This window comes from Scyliorhinus canicula, chromosome 6 (genome assembly GCF_902713615.1).
Source record: "Scyliorhinus canicula chromosome 6, sScyCan1.1, whole genome shotgun sequence".
NCBI lineage: Eukaryota > Metazoa > Chordata > Chondrichthyes > Carcharhiniformes > Scyliorhinidae > Scyliorhinus > Scyliorhinus canicula.
The window spans coordinates 150,023,109-150,046,548 of NC_052151.1; positions in this window are offsets into that span (position 1 = coordinate 150,023,109).

Below are 23,440 nucleotides of genomic sequence, written 5' to 3' on the forward strand. Positions count from 1 at the left end.
GTTGTTAAGCAGAGTTATCCGCATCTGCAGGAGATTATAATTTAAATCACGGAGTAATCGCGCTCCGTACAAACCAATTAACAGCTCGAAGGTGGCACCGTAAAGATTCTATGTCACCCGCCTTACAAAGTTAAAGGGAACGTTTTATCGCGAAGGTTTCAGGTAATAACAAGGACCATGTTGGCATTGATATCTCTTTACCTCTTTCAAATAACAAAGTCTGAAAAATGAAATATGAATTTTTTCCCTCTCTCTCTTATCTATCTCGCTCCCTCTCTACGTAACTCTATCTGTCTTTGGAACTCTTGTCACTCTTTCTCTTTATCTGCCTACCTATCCATCTCTGCCTCTCCCTGACTCGCTCTCTTTCGCTCTCTCAATTTTCGCTGTCTCTAACAGTTCCTGTCTCTGTCTCTGTGTCTCTCTCTCTCCTTCAATCTCTTCCTCTGTCTCTCTTTCTCTCTTGTGGATTCAGCCCTTGTCCTTGGGGACAAATTTTGAACAAAAATGTTTCATTCTCCTTTGAAAACCTTATCTGTGTTATTCCATTTAAGTCAATTTGCACTGATTAATTTTAGAGGCATTAGCTATTCTTAGAGACGTATTTCTTTGTCAATTCAGAAAAGACCAACTGTCTGCTGAAATGGTTAATGTTTCCTGCAGAATCTAAGGGGCGGAGAACTTGGCGTGATGCCATTTACGTCTTTTCACGCAATCTAAAAACTTATTCATATTTCAATTACTCTTATTTGTAAAGGTACTTTCTTTTAAACTGATATAGTGTGAAGTAAACAACTTTGGGAACATTTGCAAGAGGAATTATGAATGTTTTGCCATTAGTTTAAAAACAATTTGAGTACGCATTTTGTTGTCCTTCAGAAGAACCACTTGTTATCATAATGAGGCCAGTACAACATTCCAAGCAGTAGTTAGTTTACATCATCTGATCTACTAAATTTCATTCAAAAGCAATGTTAACATTCAGTCATTATTCCCAGCATGCTTCTAAATTGGTAACTCATTAACTTCACTTCCATAATTTCCTTATTGTGGATCTTTTAATCAACACCTTTTAGTCAATTATCATGTCTTCCGTAGAGAAGGGTTGTTCGATATTTACGGCTTGTGTCTGTGACCGAGTGTGTGTCGCTACAGGGGACACGTTAGCGGGAGTTTCATTGGTAATGGGATCAGAAGGGGGAGTCAGGACTTGGGACAGTGGAATTGTAGGATCGGGGAGCGCAGAATGAGGGTGGGGTCCAGGGTTGAAATCCTCCTCCTCTTCCGTATCGCCTGAATATGGGAACATCGGCATGCCAGAGCAACTGGGAGGATCCTCCTTTCCTATAATCTGATTGTCCAGTCCTACTTTCCTGCTAACAGGAGGTTTGTTATTGCCAGATTGCTTTTTTAGTGTTTTGACTGTTTTCTATCCCAAAGCTCACATTACAATTTTAAAGTCTCCCAATTCTTCGCTTTACCATTCACACAATCATCAATATCTCTTTTGCGGGCTTTATTTCTCCAACTCATTAATAGTGATTGTTCGTTGCGTTAAGTGGACTGTTTTTTTCCACTATAAAATTAAACATTCAAGTTCAAGCCGGCATTTTTTTCCCAGATTGCTTTTTTTTCTGCATCAATGCTATTGTCAAAGTTCCAAGATCCCTGTGTAACCTAGTGGCCAGATATCGTTACCTAATTTATTGTTTAAAGCAGCGCTGCAGACAGTCTCCGGAACTACATTCATGAGAAGGGTTTTCTAAACACATGAAAAATAGAGGGGAATTGCCGCTACATTTATCTAAAGTTTGTCCCATAATGTCAGTAAAATGTGCCCCTGGCAAAAAAAATTCAAAAACAATTTCTGGTACCAAATCAAATTGGAGGGTCCTTGACCCCAAAAAAAATTACTGACAGGGTCCCTGACCCCAAAACTTAATCAAAGGGTCCCTGACCCAAATTTATTGACAGCCTGTATAAATCTGATCTGGATGGAAAACGAGATCAAGAAGGTCCCTGACCTGCGGCTAATCACAAAAATAAATGTTACTCACAGTCAAATTTAGATTTGAGAACCGTCACCTGTTTAGTTACTTCCATCAGGGATGAGGGGTCGCAGCACAGAACCGAGAGAGAGAGAGACCAAGGTCAATCTTACCTTGTGCCGGCGTCTGTCTCTGTACTCCAGTCGTGGCCTTGATCACTTTTTCTCAGTCCCTCACGGAAGATCACTCAGGATATTGGATTTTTTTCTCGCAGCGCCAAATGTCGTAGTCAATATTTTCCCCGCTTCTAGACTGTGATAGAAAGATTCAAACATGATTCATTAGGTAAGCAAAACTAAGCTTTATTTACGAATTAGAACTGCTAGCAGTATGACTGAGACTTGAAGTCGGAAGGCAGTCAAGTACAAACTGCTGGGTCCATCCCATGTGTGCAAGATCACAGAAGAATAAGATGATTTTTATACATTATAGGATCAAGATAACATGAATACAGCTTGGTCAGGAATTTGATCAAAAGTAAAACATAAGTAATAATCATTACAATGGTGTCACCTTGCTGACCTTTAGGGGACTGGGGTCTCATATCATTATCTTGTCTTTGTTTTAAGAGATGGACAAATTTGTTTAAGTACAGGAAGAGACAGTTTTTTAGCTTATCGTATGTATTTAGACTGCTCTGGTCTCATGACGAACGCGCCTTATCCGAGTTTTAGAGTCAGCCAGTTCTCAGGTCAAGTTGACCTTGGCTGTTTGTATTTGTGCCTTAGGTTATGTGAAGTCAGTTTAAATTCAATTGTACCAAGAAGACTTGACTAGTTTTCCCATCATGCCATTATTTGCTTCGCACAATACCACATAATGGCCAAACCATCTATCTGTTAATGAAAAACAGAAAATGTCGGAAACACTCAGCAGGTCAGATTGCATCAGTGCAGTAAAACAGTCAATGGGCACAATTCAATGTCTCCCCCACCTCCAGCTGAGTTCTGAGTGTTTGATGGTGAGGGGGTTGGGGGAGTGAGGGGGTGGTGGTAATTGTACCATGTAATCGGATGGGTAGGTCCTCCTGGTCAAATCCAGGGTGGGAAAGCTTGCATCTGGATTCTTGCCCAAATGCCAAATGAGGCTCTTAAGTATTCCATCAGTGGCAGGTGGAGGTCTCACTGTCGAGGGAGGATGCCTGGTAAATCCTGTCAGGTTTCCCAGTGATTTCCCCAGGAATCCACCTAGTGAACCTTCTCTACCTGCCTTGGTTGCAAGTATATCCCTCTTTAAATAAGGGCCGGAATTCTCTGGCCATTTACTGGCAGCGGGATTCTCGGGTCCTGCCAGCAGTACACCCACGGCCATGGGTTTCCCGGTGGCATGGAGTGACTTCAATGGGAAATCCCATTGACAGCTGTAGGAGCAGAGTATTCTGCTCCAGCAAACGGCACACGCCTCCCACTGCCAAGAAATATGCAGTTGGGAGACTGGAGAATCCCAGCCAATCTCACCAATGCCCTGTAGTTATAGCAAGACCTCCCTACGTTTATACTCTACCCTCTTGAAATAAAGTCCACATTTCATTGCCTTTCTGATTACTTCCTGTGCCTGCAGACTTACTATTTGTGATTCATGTACAAGGATACCCAGATCCCTCTGTACTGTAGCATTCCGTAGTTTTGTTCCACTTAAATAATATTTTGTTTTTCTATTCTTCCTAGCAAAGTGGATGATGCCACATCGTTCCTGGTTATACTTCATCTGTCAGTTTTTTGCCAACTCATTTAACCATTCCATATCCATTTGCACACTTGTGTCCTCCTTACAACTTGTTTTCCACCTATCTTTGTATCATTAGCAAATTTGGCTACAATGCATCCTGTCCCGCCATCCAAATCATTAATATGAATTGTAAATAGTTGAACCCCTAGCACACTGATTCCTGCGGCAGGCAACATTACAGTGTGCCAACCAAAAAAGCCCTATTTATTCCAGCTCTCTGTTCCCTGTTGGTCAATCCGCTTTCCATCATAATATATCCCCCCCCCCCTCCCCCAGCATCATGAGCTCTTATCTTATGCAGTAGCCTATTATGTGGCACCTTATCAAATGCCTACTGATAATCTAAATACAATACATCTGCTGGTTCCCCTTTATCTATTCCGCTTGTTACATCCACAAAGAACTACAACAATTTGTCAAACATGATTTCCCATTCATAAAATCGCATTGCTTGATTGTGTAACAATTTCTTTTAATGTCCTGCTCTTATTTCCTTAATAATAGGTTCTGGTATTCTATATCTACGCTGTGAATCCAACATTATTACTCATTCCACAATACTAAAAGCAAAGCTGTTTGACAGATTGCAACATTTCTGAAGTTGTAAGCTAATTGCCGTATAGCCTCTGGATTTCTGCCTTTCTCCTTTTTTCGGGTCCTTATATTTGTAGTTTTTCAATCCACTGGAATCTTTCCAAAATGTAGAGAATTTTGAAAAATTACCACCAATAGATTCACTATCTCTCCAGTTACTTAATTAAGGCCCTGGGATGCAGGTCATCAAGTCAACGGGACGTGTCAGCTTTTAGTGCCTTTACTTTTTGCAGTTCTATTTTTCCTGGTTCAGGTGAGAGTGCTATCACTGAGCAAAGGTTGGCACAGAAGTTGCAAAAGATTTCTGGTGGTTACCCAAGCCGCTATGATTAATGTAGGAGGCGAGACTAGATCATCAAACCGTTTTTTAACCATAGAAACCATCATAACCAAGCCCAATCCAGATTTTACATAATGTCCACAAATGTTCACTTTCCAGCATCTGGGTTTAGCTCAGTACTGCCAAGATCAATTGCTGCTCCCAACAGCCCCAGCGCTGACTGAGATCAACAAACTCAATACAGGACAAGGATTAAACGTCACACTTTGCTCAGTATCAGTGTTTGCACATATATTTATTCACTGGGACATTGGAGTAATATCAGTGGTTTCTTAGCACTGAAGTGAAAATGGATAAGGAAAAAATAAATCTGTTATAATTTTATACTTCAGCAAAATAATAATAATCTTTATTATTTTCACAAGTAGGCTAAGATTAACACTGCAATGAAGTTTACTGTGAAAAGCCCCAGGTGGTGCCTGTTCGGGTACACAGAGGGAGAATTCAGAACGTCCAAATTACCGAACAGCACGTCTTTCGGGACTTGTGGAAGGAAACCGGAGCATCCGGAGGAAACCCACGCAGACACAGAGAGAACGTGCAGACTCCACACAGACAGTGACTCAAGCCGGGAATCAAACCTGGGACCCTGGAGCTGTGAAGCAACAGTGCCACCGTGCTGCCCTGGTAACTGGCATCAGGAAGTTTGGCAGATAAACAGAGTAGGAATGGGAATTTTATTACAGGGAGGGAAAATGTCCGGTGTAAAAGAAATAGTCTGGGCCTGTAAGAGTCAGCTTTTTTTTGTAGGTGTTATACGAGTTCCAGTGCGATGAATGAAGATACTGAACTCACGCTGCTTAATTAACTAAACCACCTTCCCTCACCTACTAACGATCTGTACCAAGCACGAACCAAACCTCACATCGGGTCACCTCATCCCCACACATTTAGCACTGCTGCAAACTTCACACCCAAATCTCTCAGTTTGCACAAACTGTCAGCTAGTCAACGATGACAGGCACATCACCCAAGCTCAATGCATCAATGCTTTTGGAGATCAGAAACACAAAATAAAAAGCAGGTGACTTTGCTTCTATGTGAACCACTGATTGCCTTACATAAGCAAAATAAACCCTTCAACAATATTGAAATTCATGCACTGTTAGAGGCGCAGTACTTCAAATCCAGCAAGCTCAAGACGGAGGCTGTGCCAGATTTCAGCTACTGACGGATTTGAGGTTGGTTAGTTTGGGCCACGGGCAGTTCGGGTCAGGCTAGGTCAGTTGAGGTCAAGGGTCGCTTGGAGCATGGTACAGAACCGCAATGCTGATAATTATCCTACAGCACCTAGCCAAATTGTCCAGTTAAGTTTTTTTTAACATTTTACTCAGCTAAAATTGATCCATGGGGTATGATAGAAGTCTTTGGTTTTCAGGCAACTCCAGTGTTTGGACAGTTGGATTTGAGACTGTACCTGCATTCACTTCTGTATATTATTGTCCGTGGGAAGATCACAAAATAGTAGCTGAATTTTTAGCTAATGAGCGCCCTCTGCTGTAGAATGAATGCATATTTAATGATAGTAAGAAGTCTTACAACACCAGGTTAAAGTCTAACAGGTTTGTTTCGAATCACTAGCTTTCGGAGCAACCTGAGGTGAACCTGAGGAAGGAGCAGTGCTCCGAAACCTAGTGATTCAAAACAAACCTGTTGGACTTTAACCTGGTGCTGTAAGATTTCTTACTGTGCTCAGTCCAACGCCGGCATCTCCACATCATATTTAATGAAATGAAGAGCATATGGACAGTATTTAGATTGAACCATTCAATAATTATATCATATTATTCCTAGCAACAGCACAATCAATCTTGGGATTAATTATTGCTTTAAACTCCCCAGGACAATAATTAGGTCTGGAATGCAATCTTTCTTTTATTTTAGAAAATATTTTATTGAGGTATTTATAATTTTAACAATTTTACACACCAAGCTTTCAACAAAAAAGAAAAACACAACAATATAACCAACAAACCCCCCGAGCACAGAACCCACCCCCCCCCCCCCCCCCCCCACCCAACATGGCTTACACAGACAGTGCCACCTTCCCCAACCATCCCTCCGTTGGTTCTCCTGCCCTTACTCATCTCTCTCATGCCTCCCCTATATCCCCTAGCCCCCCCCCCCTCCCCCCACCCCTGCTGACAGCTTAATTCTTCTGGAGGAAGTCGATGAATGGCTGCCACCTCCGAGCAAACCCCTGCAACAACCCCCTCAAGGCGAATTTAATTTTCTCGAGTCTGAGAGACCCCACCATGTCGCTAACCCATACCACCGATTTTGAGGGCTCGGAGTCCCTCCACCCTAGTAAGATCCGTCTCCGGGTCACCAGGGAGGCAAAGGCCAGGACGTTGGCCTCTCTCACACCCTGGGCTCCCGGATCGCCCGACACACCAAAGATCGCCACCTCTCGACTCGGCGCCACCCTCATTTGTAAGACCTCTGACATGACATCAGCAAATCCCTGCCAAACACCCATCAGCCTCGGACATGCTCAAAGCATATGGACATGGTTCGCAGGACCCCCGCGCAGTGCCCACACCTATCCTCCACCTCCTCAAAGAACCTGCTCATCCAGGCCACAGTCTTGTGTGCCCTGTGGACCACCTTAAATTGTATCAGACTCAGCCTGGAGCACGATGAGGATGCATTGAATCGCCTCAGGGCCTCCTCCCATAACCCGGCCTCCAGCTCCCCACCCAGCTCTTCTTCCCACCTTCTCTTCACCTCCCCTATTGGGGATCCCTCCCACTCCATCAGCTCCTTATAAATCTCTGAGACCTTCCCTTTTCCCACTCCTGTCCTCGACACCACTTTATCCTGTAGCCCCTGCAGAGGTAGATGCGGGAAGGTGGAAACCTGCCTCTACAAAAAATCCCTCACCTGCAGAAACCGGAACCTATTCCCATCTGGCAACTCAAACTCCTCCTCCAGGCTCGGGAAACACTCATCAATAAATAGATCCCCAAATTTCTCGATCCCCACCCGCAGCCATCTCCAAAACCACCACCACAGCCCCCCCAGAGCCAACCGGTGGTTATCATATATCAGGGCCCACACCAACCCCCCCCCCCCCCCTCCCCCCCCCACACCCCCATTCTAACCCAATTTGCTGCCTCCAGAGTCCCCAAGCCCTCAGGGCTGCCACCACTACCGAGCCGGCAAGAACGGTGGAGGTGCCGTTAACAGTGCCCAAACCCGACTTCCGGTTGCGGCTATGACCAGCTAAGTCGCACGTTTGGCTGCTCCTGTGAGGAAGGTGTTTTCGGGCCGATTGGAGGGCCCCTAACGGCGCTGGAACGGCAATTCCCGGTGGGGGAAGGTTCCCAGAGGAGAACCCTGAAAAATTTATGGTCTTTACCCGAAGTGGGGCAGGAAAAAAAGCGGCAGCAGCTCCCCGAAAAAAGCGGGGGAAGAAATCCAAAATGGCGGCCGGCGGCGCACCCGAGGACTGGAGGAAATGGGCGGAGGAGCAGCAGGCCGTTCTCCTGCGCTTCTTCACGGAGCTGAAAGTGGAGCTGCTGGAGTCGATGAACGCGACGACCACCAGGCTGATGGGGGCACAGGCGACCCAAGAGGCGTCAATTCGGGAGCTGCAGCAGGAGATGGCTGTGAGGGAGGAGGAGGCCACGGTCCTCGTGGGAAAGGTGGAGGTGCACGAGGCACTCCACCTGAGATGGCAAAACCGGCTGGAGGAGATGGATATCCGCATGAGGCGGAAAAACCTGAGGATCCTGGGCCTGGCAGAAGGGCTGGAGGGGTCGGACCTCCCGGGGTATGTGGCAGAAATGCTGGGCTCACTGATGGGGGCAGGGGCCGTCCCTTTGCCCCTGGAACTGGAGGAGGCCTACAGAGTAATGGCCAGGAAGCCAAGAGCAAACGAACCCCCGAGGGCGGTGCTGGTTCGGTTCCAGCGATTCAGTGACCGGGAGAGGGTGCTGAGGTGGGTCAAGAGAGAGAGGAGCAGCAAATGGGAGAACTCGACGGTGAGGATCTTTCAGGACTGGAGTGCGGAGGTGGCAAAGCGGCGGGCCCGGTTCAACCGGACGAAGGCGGTGCTGCATGCCAAGAGAATCAGATTCGGGATGCTGCAGCCAGCGCGCTTGTGGGTGACCTATAAGGACCAGCACCACTATTTCGAGTCCCCGGAGGAGGCGTGGGCCTTTGTCCAGGAAGAAAAGCTGGACTCGAACTAGAGCCAGGGGATACTTGGCGGTCGTTGCCGCTCTGGTACTTTAAGCTGGACACGTGGCTTTCTTTTGGTTGGATTTTCACTTGGCCGTATTTTTGGACCCCTTTTTTTTTCTCTCTACCAGTTTTTTCTCTCTTTTTTCTGTTATTTATAATGTTATGTTGGGAGGGCGGGGTGGGGGGGGGAGTGCCGGGGGTATGTGTTTCTTGTGGGGTTTTTGGTTGTTTTGTATTTATCGGTGTGAGATCGGGGACGGGGGTGGAACTGAAGATGGAGGGGTGGGGAGGGGCAGGGCGAAAGCGCGGGCTTTCCTCTGGTTTCCCGCGCACGGGGCAGAGGAGGGAGGGGGGTGGGAGTAAGGGGCGTGGTCAGCAATGGCTCCCTTTCCCGCGCTGGAGCGGGGTCAAGGAGGGGTGGTAAGGGGGGGGACGTCCCCCATGCCGGGAGGAGTCGGAGTGTGGCAGGGGCAGCCGGGTCAGCGTAAACCAGCTGACTTACGGAAGTACTATGGAGGGTGCATCGCGGCTAGGAAGGGTCCTAGCCTGGGGGGGGAGGGGGGTGGGGGGGAGGGGGAGGGGGGAAGGAAGGGGCTACCGGGTTGCTGCTGAAAAGGCCAGGGAGGAGAAGTTGAGGACCGGAGGGGTGGGGGGGGGAGAGCCATCGCCATGGGGAGCGGGTCAGAAAGGGAGGGCTGACTCGGGGCGAGCAGGTGACAGGATATGGCTAGTCGGCAGGGGAAAGGGGCGGGCTGCCCTTCGACCCGGCTGATCACTTGGAATGTGAGGGGGCTGAATGGGCCGGTCAAGAGAACGAGAGTAATCTCGCATTTGAAGGGACTGAAGGCGGATGTAGCAATGCTACAAGAGACCCATTTGAAGGTGGCGGACCAGGTCCGCCTGAGAAGGGGGTGGGTGGGACAGGTGTTCCACTCAGGACTGGACGTAAAGAACCGGGGGGTGGCGATCCTGGTAGGGAAGAGGGTGTCGTTCGTGGCGGCGGAGGTGGTGGCGGATAAAGAGGGTAGATATGTCATGGTGAAGGGTAGGCTGCAGGGGGAGAAAGGGGTGATGGTTAACGTGTATGCCCCGAATTGGGACGACGCTGGCTTCATGAGGCGCCTACTGGGCCTCATTCCGGACCTGGAGGCAGGGGGCCTGATCATGGGGGGGGACTTCAACACAGTGCTGGACCCCGTGCTGGACAGATCGAGTTCAAGGACGAGTAGGAGGCCGGCAGCGGCAGAAGTGTTAAAGGGGTTTATGGAGCAGATGGGAGGGGTGGACCCCTGGAGGTTTGGGAGGCCGAGGGCGAGGGAGTATTCCTTTTTCTCCCATGTCCACAGAGTCTATTCTAGAATTGACTTTTTTGTATTGAGCAGGGGACTGATCCCGAAAGTACGGGAAGTGGAGTACTCGGCCATAGCGGTCTCAGACCACGCGCCACACTGGGTAGATTTGGAAATGGGGGAGGTGCGAGACCAGCGTCCGCTGTGGCGCCTGGATGTGGGGTTGCTGGCGGATGAGGAGGTGGGTAAGAGGGTCCGGAAGAGCATTGAAAGATATCTGGACATTAATGACATGGGGGAGGTGCAGGTGGGGATGGTATGGGAGGCCCTGAAGGCGGTGATCCGGGGGGAGCTGATCTCCATACGGGCACATAGGGAAAGGAGGGAGAGACAGGAGAGGGAGAGGCTGGTGGGGGAGCTTCTGGACGTGGATAGGAAATATGCGGAGGCACCAGAGGAGGGGCTGTTGGGGGAAAGGCGCAGTTTGCAGGCTAAGTTTGACCTGTTGACCACCAGAAAGGCGGAGACACAGTGGAGAAGGGCGCAGGGCGCGATTTATGAGTATGGGGAGAAGGCGAGTAGGATGTTGGCGCATCAGCTCCGCAAGCGGGATGCGGCTAGAGAAATTGGGGGAGTGAGGGAGAGGGGTGGGAACGTAGTGCAGAAGGGGCCAGAAGTAAATGGGGTTTTCAGAGACTTCTATAAGGAGCTGTATCGGTCAGAGCCGCCGACGAGGGGAGGGGGGATGGAGGGCTTCTTGAACAAACTGAGGTTCCCCAAGGTCCAAGAGGAGCTGGTAGAGGGGCTGGGGGCGCAGATAGGGTTAGAGGAGCTAGTCAAGGGGATTGGGCATATGCAGTCGGGGAAGGCGCCAGGGCCAGACGGGTTCCCGGTGGAATTTTACAAAAAATATGCGGATTTGGTGGGCCCTGTGCTGGTGCGAGCCTTCAACGAGGCATGGGAGGGGGGGGCTCTGCCCCCGACAATGTCGCAGGCACTGATCTCTCTGATCTTGAAGCGGGACAAGGACCCCGTGCAGTGTGGGTCATATAGGCCTATCTCGCTCCTGAATGTGGACGCCAAGCTGCTGGCAAAGATCCTGGCTACCAGGATAGAGGATTGTGTGCCAGGGGTGATACACGAGGACCAGACGGGTTTTGTGAAGGGGCGGCAGCTTAATACGAACGTGCGGAGACTGCTAAACGTCATCATGATGCCGGCAGTGGATGGGGAGGCGGAGATAGTGGTGGCATTGGACGTGGAGAAAGCATTTGATAGGGTGGAGTGGAAGTACCTGTGGGAGACGCTGGAACGGTTTGGATTTGGGGAGGGATTTATTAAATGGGTGAAGCTGCTCTATTCGGCCCCGACGGCAAGTGTAGTGACGAATGGTAGGAGATCGGAGTATTTTGGGCTCCACCGGGGGACCAGACAGGGGTGCCCCTTGTCCCCCCTGCTCTTCGCACTGGCAATTGAACCGTTGGCGATGGCACTGAGGGGCTCAGGGGGGTGGAGAGGGCTGACAAGGGGCGGGGAGGAGCACCGGGTATCGCTATACACGGACGACCTGCTGCTATACGTGGCAGACCCAGAAGGGGGAATGCCGGAGGTGATGGAACTGCTAGCAGAATTCGGGGACTTTTCGGGGTACAAGCTAAACTTGGGTAAGAGTGAGGTATTTGTGATACACCCAGGGAACCAGGAAGAGGGAATCGGGAGACTCCCGTTGAAGAGAGCAGGAAAGAGTTTTAGATATTTAGGGGTGCAGGTGGCAAGGAACTGGGGGACTCTCCACAAGTGGAACTTCTCCAGGCTAGTGGAACAGATGGAGGAGGAATTTAAAAGGTGGGACATGGTGCCGCTGTCGCTGGCGGGCAGAGTGCAGTCCGTTAAAATGACGGTCCTCCCGAGGTTTTTGTTTTTATTTCAGTGCTTGCCCATCTTCCTCCCTAGGGCCTTCTTCAAAAAGGTGACGAGCAGCATCATGAGCTACGTGTGGGCGCACGGCACCCCAAGGGTGAGGAGGGTCTTCTTGGAGCGGAGTAGGGAGAGTGGAGGGCTGGCATTACCCAACCTTTCGGGGTATTACTGGGCGGCTAATGTATCGATGGTGCGCAAGTGGATGATGGAAGGGGAGGGGGCAGCTTGGAAACGAATGGAGAGGGCGCCCTGTGGCAACATAAGCCTGGGGGCCCTAGTAACGGCGCCATGGCCGCTCCCTCCCACGAGGTACACCACGAGCCCGGTGGTGGCGGCCACCCTCAAGATCTGGGGGCAGTGGAGGCGACACAGGGGGGAAGTGGGAGGTCTGATGGAGGCACCGTTAAGAGGGAACCATAGATTCATCCCGGGGAACATGGACGGGGGATTCCAGAGCTGGCACAGGGTGGGTATCAGGCAGCTGAAGGATCTGTTTGTAGATGGGAGGTTTGCGAGCCTGAGAGAGCTGGAGGAGAAATTCGGGCTCCCCCCGGGAAACATGTTTAGACATTTGCAGGTGAAGGCATTTGCTAGACGCCAGGTGCAAGGGTTTCCCTTGCTCCCCAGTAGGGGGGCGAGCGATAGGGTGCTCTCGGGGGTCTGGGTCGGAGGGGGGAGGATATCGGACATATACAAAGTAATGCAGGAGGCGGAGGAGGCATCAGTAGAGGAGCTGAAAGCCAAGTGGGAGGGGGAGCTGGGAGAGCAGATAGAGGATGGGACATGGGCTGATGCCCTGGAGAGGGTTAATTCTTCCTCCTCGTGTGCGAGGCTTAGCGTCATTCAATTTAAGGTGCTACATAGAGCCCATATGGCGGGGACAAGGATGAGTCGGTTCTTTGGGGGTGAGGACAGATGTGTCAGGTGTTCGGGAAGTCCAGCGAACCATGTCCATATGTTTTGGGCATGTCCGGCACTGGAGGAGTTCTGGAAGGGGGTGGCAAGGACGGTGTCGAGGGTGGTGGGATCCAGGGTCAAACCAGGATGGGGACTAGCGATCTTTGGGGTTGGGGTGGAGCCGGGGGTACAGGAGGCGAGAGAGGCCGGAGTACTGGCCTTTGCGTCCCTAGTTGCGCGAAGAAGGATACTAATACAGTGGAAGGACGCGAGGCCTCCAAGCGTGGAAACTTGGATTAATGACATGGCAAGCTTTATTCGGTTGGAAAGGGTCAAATTCGCCCTGAGAGGGTCGGTACAAGGGTTCTTCAGGCGGTGGCAGCCTTTCCTCGACTTTTTGGCTCAAAGATAGGGTACAGAGGTCGCAGCAGCAGCAACCCGGGGGGGGGGGGGGGGGGATGGCAACAACGGGTGTGGTGGGTTATTTACGGTTGTAATGCGGGCAAATTTGTTCGCAGTTCATGTTTGATGTTGATTGTTGCTCTGTTTGTTTTTGGGGAGGGGGGAGGGGGGGGAGGGACAACGCGTGCGCGAGTTCGGGTGGGGGGGGGGAAAGTTGTTAAGAGGGAATATTTTGTAATATTCTATAGTTAGTTGGGGTAAATATTTTCATGTAAAAAATTTCTTCAATAAAAAGTATTTTTTAAAAAAAAGTACCCAAACCCGTGTCCTTACACGAGGCTGCCTCCACCCGTTCCCGTACCAACACCACCCCCACTACCCACTTCCTGACCAACGCAATATTCGCCGCCCAGTAGTAGTTAATAACTTTCGGAAGAGCCAGTCCCTCCCCCGCTCCAGCAGCACCTTTTTCACCCGCAGGCTTATACCCACCCAAACAAATCCCGAGATCTCTGCATTCACCTTTTAAAAAAAATAATTTTTATTGAAATTTTAAATAAATGTAAACATCACACCAATATTAACAAAACAACCGCGGTAAAAATCCAAGAACAACAACACCCCAACTTCAAAAGCAACTACAAACAAAAGAAAAAACAAAAGAACACCCAAACGACAAAAGGGAAAGAGATAACACCCGCCACATCCCACAAACCCATGAACACAGTTCTCCCTCCCACCGAACCAAACCACCCCCCCCCCACCCGGGTTGCTGCCGGCCCATTTCCCTACCGTTCCGCCAGGAAGTCCAGGAAAGGCTGCCACCACCTAAAGAACCCCTGTACTGATCCCCTCAGGGCAAATTTCACCCTCTCCAATTTAATCAACCCCGCCATATCATTGATCCAGGCCTCCACGCTTGGGGACCTCGCATCCTTCCATTGGAGCAAGATCCTCCGCCGGGCTACTAGGGACGCAAAGGCCAGAACACCGGCCTCTATCGCCTCCTGCACTCCCGGCTCTCCACTGCAACCCCAAAAATTGAGAGTCCCCAGCCTGGCTTGACCCTGTACCCCACCACCCTCGACACCGTTCTTGCTACCCCCTTCCAAAGCTCCCCCAGCGCTGGGCACACCCAAAACATATGGGCGTAGTTCGCTGGGCCCCCCAAGCACCTAGCACACCTGTCTTCGCCCCCGAAAAACCTACTCATCCTCGCCCCAGTCATGTGGGCCCCATGCAGCATCTTGAACTGTATGAGGCTAAGCCTCGCACAGGAAGAGGAGGAATTCACTCTCTCCAGGGCATCCGCCCACGTCCCCTCCTCAATCTCCTCACCCAGCTCCTCTTCCCATTTACCCTTCAGTTCCTCCACCGAGGCCTCATCTACTTCCTGCATCACCCGGTATATGTCAGAAATCCTCCCTCCTCCAACCCACACCCCCAAGAGCACCCTGTCCCGTACCCCACGTGGGGGCAGCAAGGGCAACCCCTCCACCTGCCGGCTGGCAAACGCCCTCACCTGCATGTACCTAAACATGTTCCCCGGGGGGAGCCCAAACCTCCCCTCTAACTCCCCCAAGCTCGCGAACCTCCCATCCACAAACAGGTCCCTCAACCTCCTAACCCCTACCCTGTGCCAGCCCAGAAATCTGCCATCAATGCTCCCTGGGACAAACCGATGGTTCCCCCGTATCAGGGCCTCCATCGAGCCCCCCACTTCTCCCCTGTGCCGTCTCCATTGCCCCCAAATTTTGAGGGTAGCCGCCACCACCGATCTCGTGGTATACCTCGTTGGAGGGAGCGGCAACGGCGCCGTTACCAGCGCCTCCAGGCTCGTGCCCACACATGACGCCACCTCCATCCTCTTCCATGCTGTCCCTTCCTCGTCCATTACCCACTTATGCACCATCGCTGCGTTGGCAACCCAATAGTACCCACAGAGGTTGGGCAACGCCAGCCCCCCCCATCCCTGCCCCGTTCCAGGAACACTCTTCTCACCCTCGGAGTCCCATGCGCCCACACAAATCCCGTAATACTCCTGTTGACCCTCCTAAAAAAAGCCTTCGGGATAAGGATGGGGAGGCACTGGAACAGGAACAAAAACCTCGGGAGCACCATCATCTTGACGGACTGCACCCTCCCCGTCAGTGACAGCGGTAACATAATCCCACCTCTTGAACTCCTCCATCTGCTCCACCAACCTTGTGAGATTGAGCTTGTGCAGGGCCCCCCAACTCCCAGCCACCTGGACACCTAGGTAACTGAAGCTCTTCCCTGCCTGCTTCAGTGGGAGCCTACCAATCCCCTCCTCCTGATCCCCCGGATGCACCACGAACAACTCACTCTTGCCCAGGTTCAACTTATACCCCGAGAAAGCCCCGAATTCACTAAGAATCCTCATCACCTCCGGCATCCCCCCCACCGGGTCCGCCACATACAGCAATAGGTCGTCCGCATAAAGCGACACTCGATGCTCCTCCCCACCCCGCACCAGGCCCCTCCAGTTCCCTGACTCCCTCAACGCCATGGCCAGGGGCTCAATCGCCAACGCGAAGAGCAAGAGGGACAGGGGGCACCCCTGTCTCGTCCCCCGGTACAGCCGAAAGTACTCCGACCTCCTCCTATTCGTGGCTACACTTGCCATTGGGGCCTCGTAGAGCAGCCTCACCCACCGAATAAACCCCTCCCCGAACTCAAACCTCTCCAACACCTCAAACAAGTACTCCCACTCCACCCTATCGAAGGCCTTCTCCGCGTCCAATGCCACCACTATCTCCGCCTCCCCTTCCACCGCCGGCATCATAATGACATTGAGGAGTCTTCGCACATTTGTATTCAGCTGCCTTCCCTTCACAAACCCCGTCTGGTCCTCATGTATGACCCCCGGCACACAATCCTCTATTCTAGTGGCCAGGATCTTTGCCAGCAGCTTAGCATCGGCGTTCAGCAACAAAATCGGCCTATATGACCCACACTGCAGTGGGTCCTTGTCTTACTTCAGGATCAAGGAAATCAGCGCCCGCGACATAGTTGGGGGCAAAGCCCCCCCTTCCCATGCCTCGTTAAAGGTCCGGACCAACAGGGGGCCCAACAGGTCCAAATACTTTTTATAGAATTCCGCCGGAAACCCGTCCGGCTCCGGCGCCTTCCCCGACTGCATGCTCCCTATCCCTTTGACAACCTCCTCCAACTCGATCGGCGCCCCTAGTCCCTCCACCCGCTCCTCTTCCAACCTCGGGAATCGCAACCTGTCCAGGAAGCGCCCCATTCCACCCCCCTCCACCGGGGGTTCAGACCGGTACAGTTCCCCATAAAAGTCCCTGAAGACCCCATTGACCTCTACCCCCCTCCGCACCACCTTCCCAGCTCTATCCCTCACTCCCCCAATCTCCCTGGCCGCGTCTCGCTTCCGGAGCTGGTGCGCCAGCATCCTGCTCGCCTTCTCCCCGTGTTCATGCACCGCCCCCTGTGCTTTCCTCCACTGGGCTTCCGCCTTTCTGGTCGTCAGTAGGTCAAATCTGGCCTGTAGGCTACGCCTCTCCCCAAGCAATCCCTCCTCCGGGGCCTCCGCATAACTCCTATCCACCTGCACCATCTCCCATATCAGTCTTTCCCTCTGCTCCCCCCTCTCCCTATGGGTTCGGATGGAGATCAATTCCCCCCTCATCACCGCCTTCAATGCCTCCCAGACCGTCCCCACCCGAACCTCCCCGTTATCATTGGCCTCGAGGCACCTCTCGATACACCCCCGAACCCTCTCGGCCACCTCCTCCTCTGCCAGCGTCCCCACCTCCATGCGCCAGAGCGGACGTTAGTCCCTCTCTTCCCCCAGCCCGAGGTCCATCCAGTGCGGGGCATGATCCGAAATGGCAATGGCGGAGTATTCCACTTCCAGCCCCCTGCTCAGGACAAAAAAGTCAATCCTCGAGTAGGCCTTATGTACATGGGAGAAAAACGAGTATTCCCTGGCCCTTGGCCTCGCAAACCTCCAAGGGTCCACCCCCCCCCATCTGGTCCATAAATCCCCGCAACACCTTAGCCGCCGCCGACCTCCTACCCGTCCGGGACTTGGATCGATGCAATGGGGGATCCAGCACAGTGTTAAAGTCTCCCCCCATGATCAGGCCCCCCACCTCCAGGTCCGGAATGCGGCCCAGCATACGCCGCATGAACCCCGCATCGTCCCAATTTGGGGCATAAACATTCACCAACACTACCCGCTCCCCCTACAGCTTGCCACTCACCATCACGTACCTCCCGCCACTGTCAGCCACCACCTTCAACGCCTCAAACGACACCTTCTTCTCGTCCAGCCCTGAGTGGAATACTTGGCCCACCCACCCCTTTCTCAGCCAGACCTGGTCCACCACTCTCAGGGATGTCTCCAGGAGCATGGCTACATCCGCCTTCAGTCCCTTCAGGTGCACAACTACTCGGGCCCTTTTGACCGGCCCATTCAGCCCCCTCACATTCTAGGTTATCAGCCGGATCCGATGGCTCCCTGCACCCTTCCCCTGCCAATTAGCCATACCCCATCCCTTGCCCACCCCCGGCCAGCGTCCCACGCTCTGCCAGTCTCCCACGGCGGCACCTCCCCCCTTCCAGCACCCCCCTGCGTCCTCCAGCTCCTGCCTGACCGTTTCAGCAGCAACCCGGTAACCCCCCCCCCCCCCACCCCAGGCTAGGACCCCTCCTAGCCGCGTCCCCCCCACTACAGCACTCCCGTGAGCCAGCTATCCCTGCGCGGGAAAAGAAAACCCCGCCCCCTCCCTCTCCCAGCGCGGGAACCCCGCAGAAAGTCCCCCCCCACCAGCTCCCCGAACTCCCCGTTTACCCCTCTGTCCGAACCCGTCCACCCGATCCCTGCTTAAAAACCCATATAGAAAACACCCGTACGGCATCACCCCACCCACCCTACGGCCACCCCACATCTTACCCTAGACCCCGCAAATACACATACAGTATAAATAAATACAGTATTCTACAGCATCCCCCCTCCGGGGGACCCTCAGTTTGTGTCCAGTTTCTCGGCTTGCACGAAGGCCCACGCCTCCTCCGGGGACTCAAAATAGTGGTGTCGATCCTTGTAGGTGACCCACAGACGCGCCGGCTGCAGCATTCCAAACTTCACCTTCCGTCTGTGGAGCGCCGCCTTCGTCCGGTTAAACCCGGCCCTCCGCCTCGCCACCTCCGCACTCCAGTCCTGGAAGATCCGCACCTCCGTGTTCTCCCATTTGCTGCTCCGCTCCTTCTTGGCCCACCAACTCCAGGGGCCCCTGGAAGGACCCAGCCCCCATCAGCATGTTCAGCATCATCACCGCTAGGTCCGACACCTCCAGCCCCTCCGTGAGGCCCACGATCCGTAAATTCTTCCTCCTCGACCGAATGTCCAACTCCTCGAACCGCTCCTGCCATCTTTTATGGAGCGCCTCGTGCATCTCCACCTTCCCCACCACGGCCCCGACCTCGTCCTCCCTCTCGGCGGCCTGCTGCTGCAGCTCCCGGATCGCAGCCCCCTGGGCTGTCTGGGTCTCCATCAGTTCCCTGTTGGTTACCTTGATGGACTCCAGCAGCTCCACTTTCAGATCCTGGAAGCAGCGCAGCAGAGTCGTCTGCTGCTCCTGGACCCACTACTTCAATTCTTCAAAACTTTCGCCGGCCGCCATTTTGTCCTCCGGGTCCCGATTTTTCCCAAGAGTTTTTCCTTCCGATTTTCTCCCTGCTCTGCTCCTGGTCTTCACCATGGGGCCACTGGGGCGACTCCTGGCCTCTTCCCACGCCGGGATTTGCCTTGTAAGCTCCGTTGGGGGCCTTTAAAAAAGCCCCGAAGTCCGTTTTTTTCGGGAGCCTCCGAACGTGCGGCTCAGCTGGTCATTGCCGCTACCGGAAGTGGTATCTGAAACTCTTCACTGCCCTCTTAAACGGGAGCCTTGCAATTCCCTCCTCCTGATCACCCGGGTGTACTACAAATACCTCGCTCTTGCCTAAATTTAACTTATAGCCCGAGAAGCCCCCAAATTCCGCTAACAGCTCCATCACGCCCGGCATTCTCCCTTCTGGGTCCGCCACATACAACAGCAGGTCGTCCGCATACAGCGATACCCGATGTTCCTCCCCACCCCGCACCAGAACCCTCCATCTCCCTGATTCCCTCAACGCCATAGCCAAAGGTTCAATCGCCAGTGCAAAGAGCAAGGGGGACAGGGGGCACTCCTGCCTGGTCCCACGGTACAGCCTAAAGTAATCCGATCTCCTTCCATTGGTAACTACACTCGCCATCGGAGCCGCGTAGAGCAGCCTCACCCATTTGATGAATCCCTCCCCAAATCCGAACCGCTCCAGCACCTCCCACAGGTACCCCCACTCAACTCTATCAAACGCTTTCTCTGAATCCAGCGCCACCACTATCTCCGCCTCCCCCTCCACTGCCGGCATCATGATAACATTTAGCAGTCTCCGCACATTCGTGTTGAGCTGCCGTCCCTTGACAAATCCTGTCTGGTCTTCGTGTATCACCCCTGGCACACAGTCCTTTATCCTGGTGGTCAGGATCTTCGCCAGCAACTTAGCGTCAACATTGAGGAGCGAGATAGGCCTGTATGATCCACACTGCAAGGGGTCCTTATCCCGCTTCAGGATCAGAGAGATCAGTGCCCGCGACATCGTCGGGGGCAAAGCCCCCCCCCCCCCCCCCATTGAAGGCTCGCACCCAGCCCCTCTACCAGCTCCTCTTGAACCCTTGGGAAACATAGCCTGTTCATGACGCTCTCCATCCCCCCTCTCCCCATCGGAGGTTCTGACCGGTACAGTTCCTCGTAGAAGTCCCTGAAGACCCCATTTACTTCTGTCCCCTTCTGCACTACATTCCCACCCTTATCCGTCACTCCACCAATTTCCCTAGCCGCATCTCGCCTACGGAGCTGATGCGCCAACATCCTGCTCGCCTTCTCCCCGTACTCATGTACCCCGCCCTGCGCCCTCCTCCACTGTGTCTCCGCCTTTCTTGTGGTCAACAAGTCAAACTTGGCCTGCAAACTACGCTGTTCCCCCAGCAACTCCTCCTCCGGTGCCTCCGCGTATCTCCTGTCCACATCCAGGAGCTCTCCCACCAGCCTCTCCCTCTCTTTCCTTTCCCTCCTTTCCCTATGGGCCCGGATGGAGATCAGCTCCCCCCGGATCACTGCTTTCAGAGCCTCCCAAACCATCCCCACCCGGACCTCCCCCGTGTCATTGGTATCAAGATACCCCTCAATACTTCCCCGGACCCTCCTACACACCTCATCAGCCAGCATCCCCACATCCAGGCGCCAGAGCGGGCGCTGGTCCCGCACCTCCCCCATCTCCAGATCAACCCAGTGCGGAGCATGGTCTGAGATCGCTATGGCCGAATACTTGGCATCCTGCACCTTCGGGATCAATCCCCTGCTCAGGACGAAAAAATCTATTCGGGAATAAACCCTATGGACATGAGAGAAAAAGGAATACTCCCGCGCTCTCGGTCTCCCAAACCTCCAGGGATCCACCCCTCCCATCTGGTCCATAAACCCCCTCAGCACTTTGGCCGCCGCCAGTCTTCTACCCGTCCTTGAACTGGACAGGTCCAGTGGGGGATCCAGCACTGTGTTAAAGTCTCCCCCCATGATCAGGCCCCCTGCCTCCAGATCCGGAATGCGGCCCAACAAGCGCCTCATGAAGACAGCATCATCCCAATTCGGGGCATATACATTAACCAGCACCACCTTCTCTCCCTGCAGCCTACCCTTCACCATAATATATCTGCCCTCCTTGTCCGACACCACCTCAGCCGCCTCGAACGCCACCCTCTTCCCCACCAGAATCGCCACCTCCCGGTTCTTCGTGTCCAATCCCGAGTGAAAAACCTGCCCCACCCACCCCTTCCTCAGACGAACCTGGTCCGCCACCTTCAGGTGGGTCTCCTGGAGCATAGCCACGTCCGCCTTCAACCCCTTCAGATGAGAAAATACCCTAGTTCTCTTAACCGGCCCATTCAGCCCCCTCACGTTTCAGGTAATCAGCCGGATCAGAGGGCAACCCGCCCCCCCCTCCTCCCCCGCCGGCTAGCCATAGCTTATTGACTGCTCACCCCAGGCCAGCTCACCCCACCCGACCCGTTCCCCATGGCGATAACGCCTCTCCTCCACCCCCCCCCCCCCCCCCCACCAGCCCACACCAGCTCCTTCCTGGCCATTCCAGCAGCAACCCGGTATCCCTCCCCATCCCCCCAGGCTAGGACCCCTCCTAGCCGCGACGCACCCTCCATGGTACTTCCGTGAGTCAGCTGACTTCTGCTGACCCCAGCAGCTCCCGCCAGAACCCATCCCCTCCCGGCATGGGGTCATCCTCCTCTTACCACACCTCCTTAGCACCACTTCAGCGCGGGAAAGAAAACCAGTAGAGGCCACGCCCCCACCACCAGCTCCGCAGCGCTGGAAACCAGAGGAAAGCCCGCCCTTTCACACTGCCACACCCCACCCTTCCAACACAGCTCCGCAAAATCCAGTTTCACCCCAACCCCCAGCCCCGTACAGAAGAGAACATATAAAACACAAACCCCCAACATTCCCCACACCCATACCCGACAGACCCACCCGGAAACAGAGCAAAAAGAAAACCAGCATAAAAAACACACATGTCAAAGTTGAAGAACAGCAACAGCGAAAACAGCAACGGCCGTAGTGTGTCCCCAGACCCTAGTTCGAGTCCAGCTTCTCCGCCTGTACAAAGGCCCACGCCTCCTCCGGGGACTCGAAGTAGTGGTGCTGGTCCTTGTATGTCACCCACAGGCACGCAGGCTGCATCATTCCAAATCTGACCTGCTTGGCATGCAGCACCCCCTTCGTCCGGTTGAACCCGACCCGCCGCTTAGCCACCTCCGCACTCCAGTCCTGGTAGATTCGCACTACCGAATTCTCCCACTTGCTGCTCCTCTCTTTCTTGGCCCACCGCAGCACACTCCCAGTCACTGAATCGATGGAACCGCACCAGCACCGCCCTCGGGGGTTCATTTGCCTTAGGCCTCCTGGCCAGCACTCTGTGAGCTCCCTCAAGCTCCAGGGGCAAATGGAAGGACCCCGCTCCCATCAACGAGCTCAACATCGTGGTCACATACGACGGGAGATCCGACCCCTCCAGCCCCTCAGCCAGGCCCAGGATCCTCAAATTCTTTCACCTCGTGCGAACGTCCAGCTCCTCCAAGTGGTCTTGTCACTTTTTGTGAAGTGCCTCGTGCAACTCCACTTTCCCCACAAGGACCACGGCCTCCTCCTCCCGCTCAGCGGCCTGCTGCTGCAACTTCCGAATGGACGCCTCCTGGGCCCCAAGCAGCTTGTTGGTAGTCGCATTCAGGGAGTCCAGCAGCTCAGCCTTCAGCTCCGCAAAACAGCGCAGAAGAGAGGCTTGCTGCTCCTGCACCCACTTCCACCAGTCCTCGGGTGTTATGCCGGCCGCCATTTTGTCCTTCTTCCCCCGCTTTTCTTGGAGCTGCTGCAGCTTTTTCCTTTGCCCCACTCCAGGTGAGCACCATAAATTATGGGGAATGTGCCTCTAGACACCTTCCCCCACCGGGATTCGTCGAAACAGCGCAGTTTGGGGACCTCAAATCGGCCCAAAAGTCCTTAAGTAGCGGGAGCTGCCGAATGTGCGGCTTAGCTCCGCATAGCCGCAACCGGAAGTCGTTTTCTGGTACACTTGACATGGACATTCCATATCAAGACTCTCACTGGAGGCTGGTACCTCCCCCCCCCCCCCCCCCCCCCCCCCCCAAGAGTCCATCGTGACCCATGGACTCTGCCCCCATCCCAAAATCAGGCCTACCCAAAAATGGGCCCCCATCCCCAAACTCATCCGACATATTGGACACGACGCCTCCCCCCTCCCAGGCAGAAGTTGCAAGCTTGGAAAGTGCACTTGAGGGAGGCTGCAACATATATAAATGGCATATAATGCTGCCATTACCCCGGTGGTGGATAGGGTATTCAACAGGCTGCTTTTCCAACCCCAGATGGTTTTGA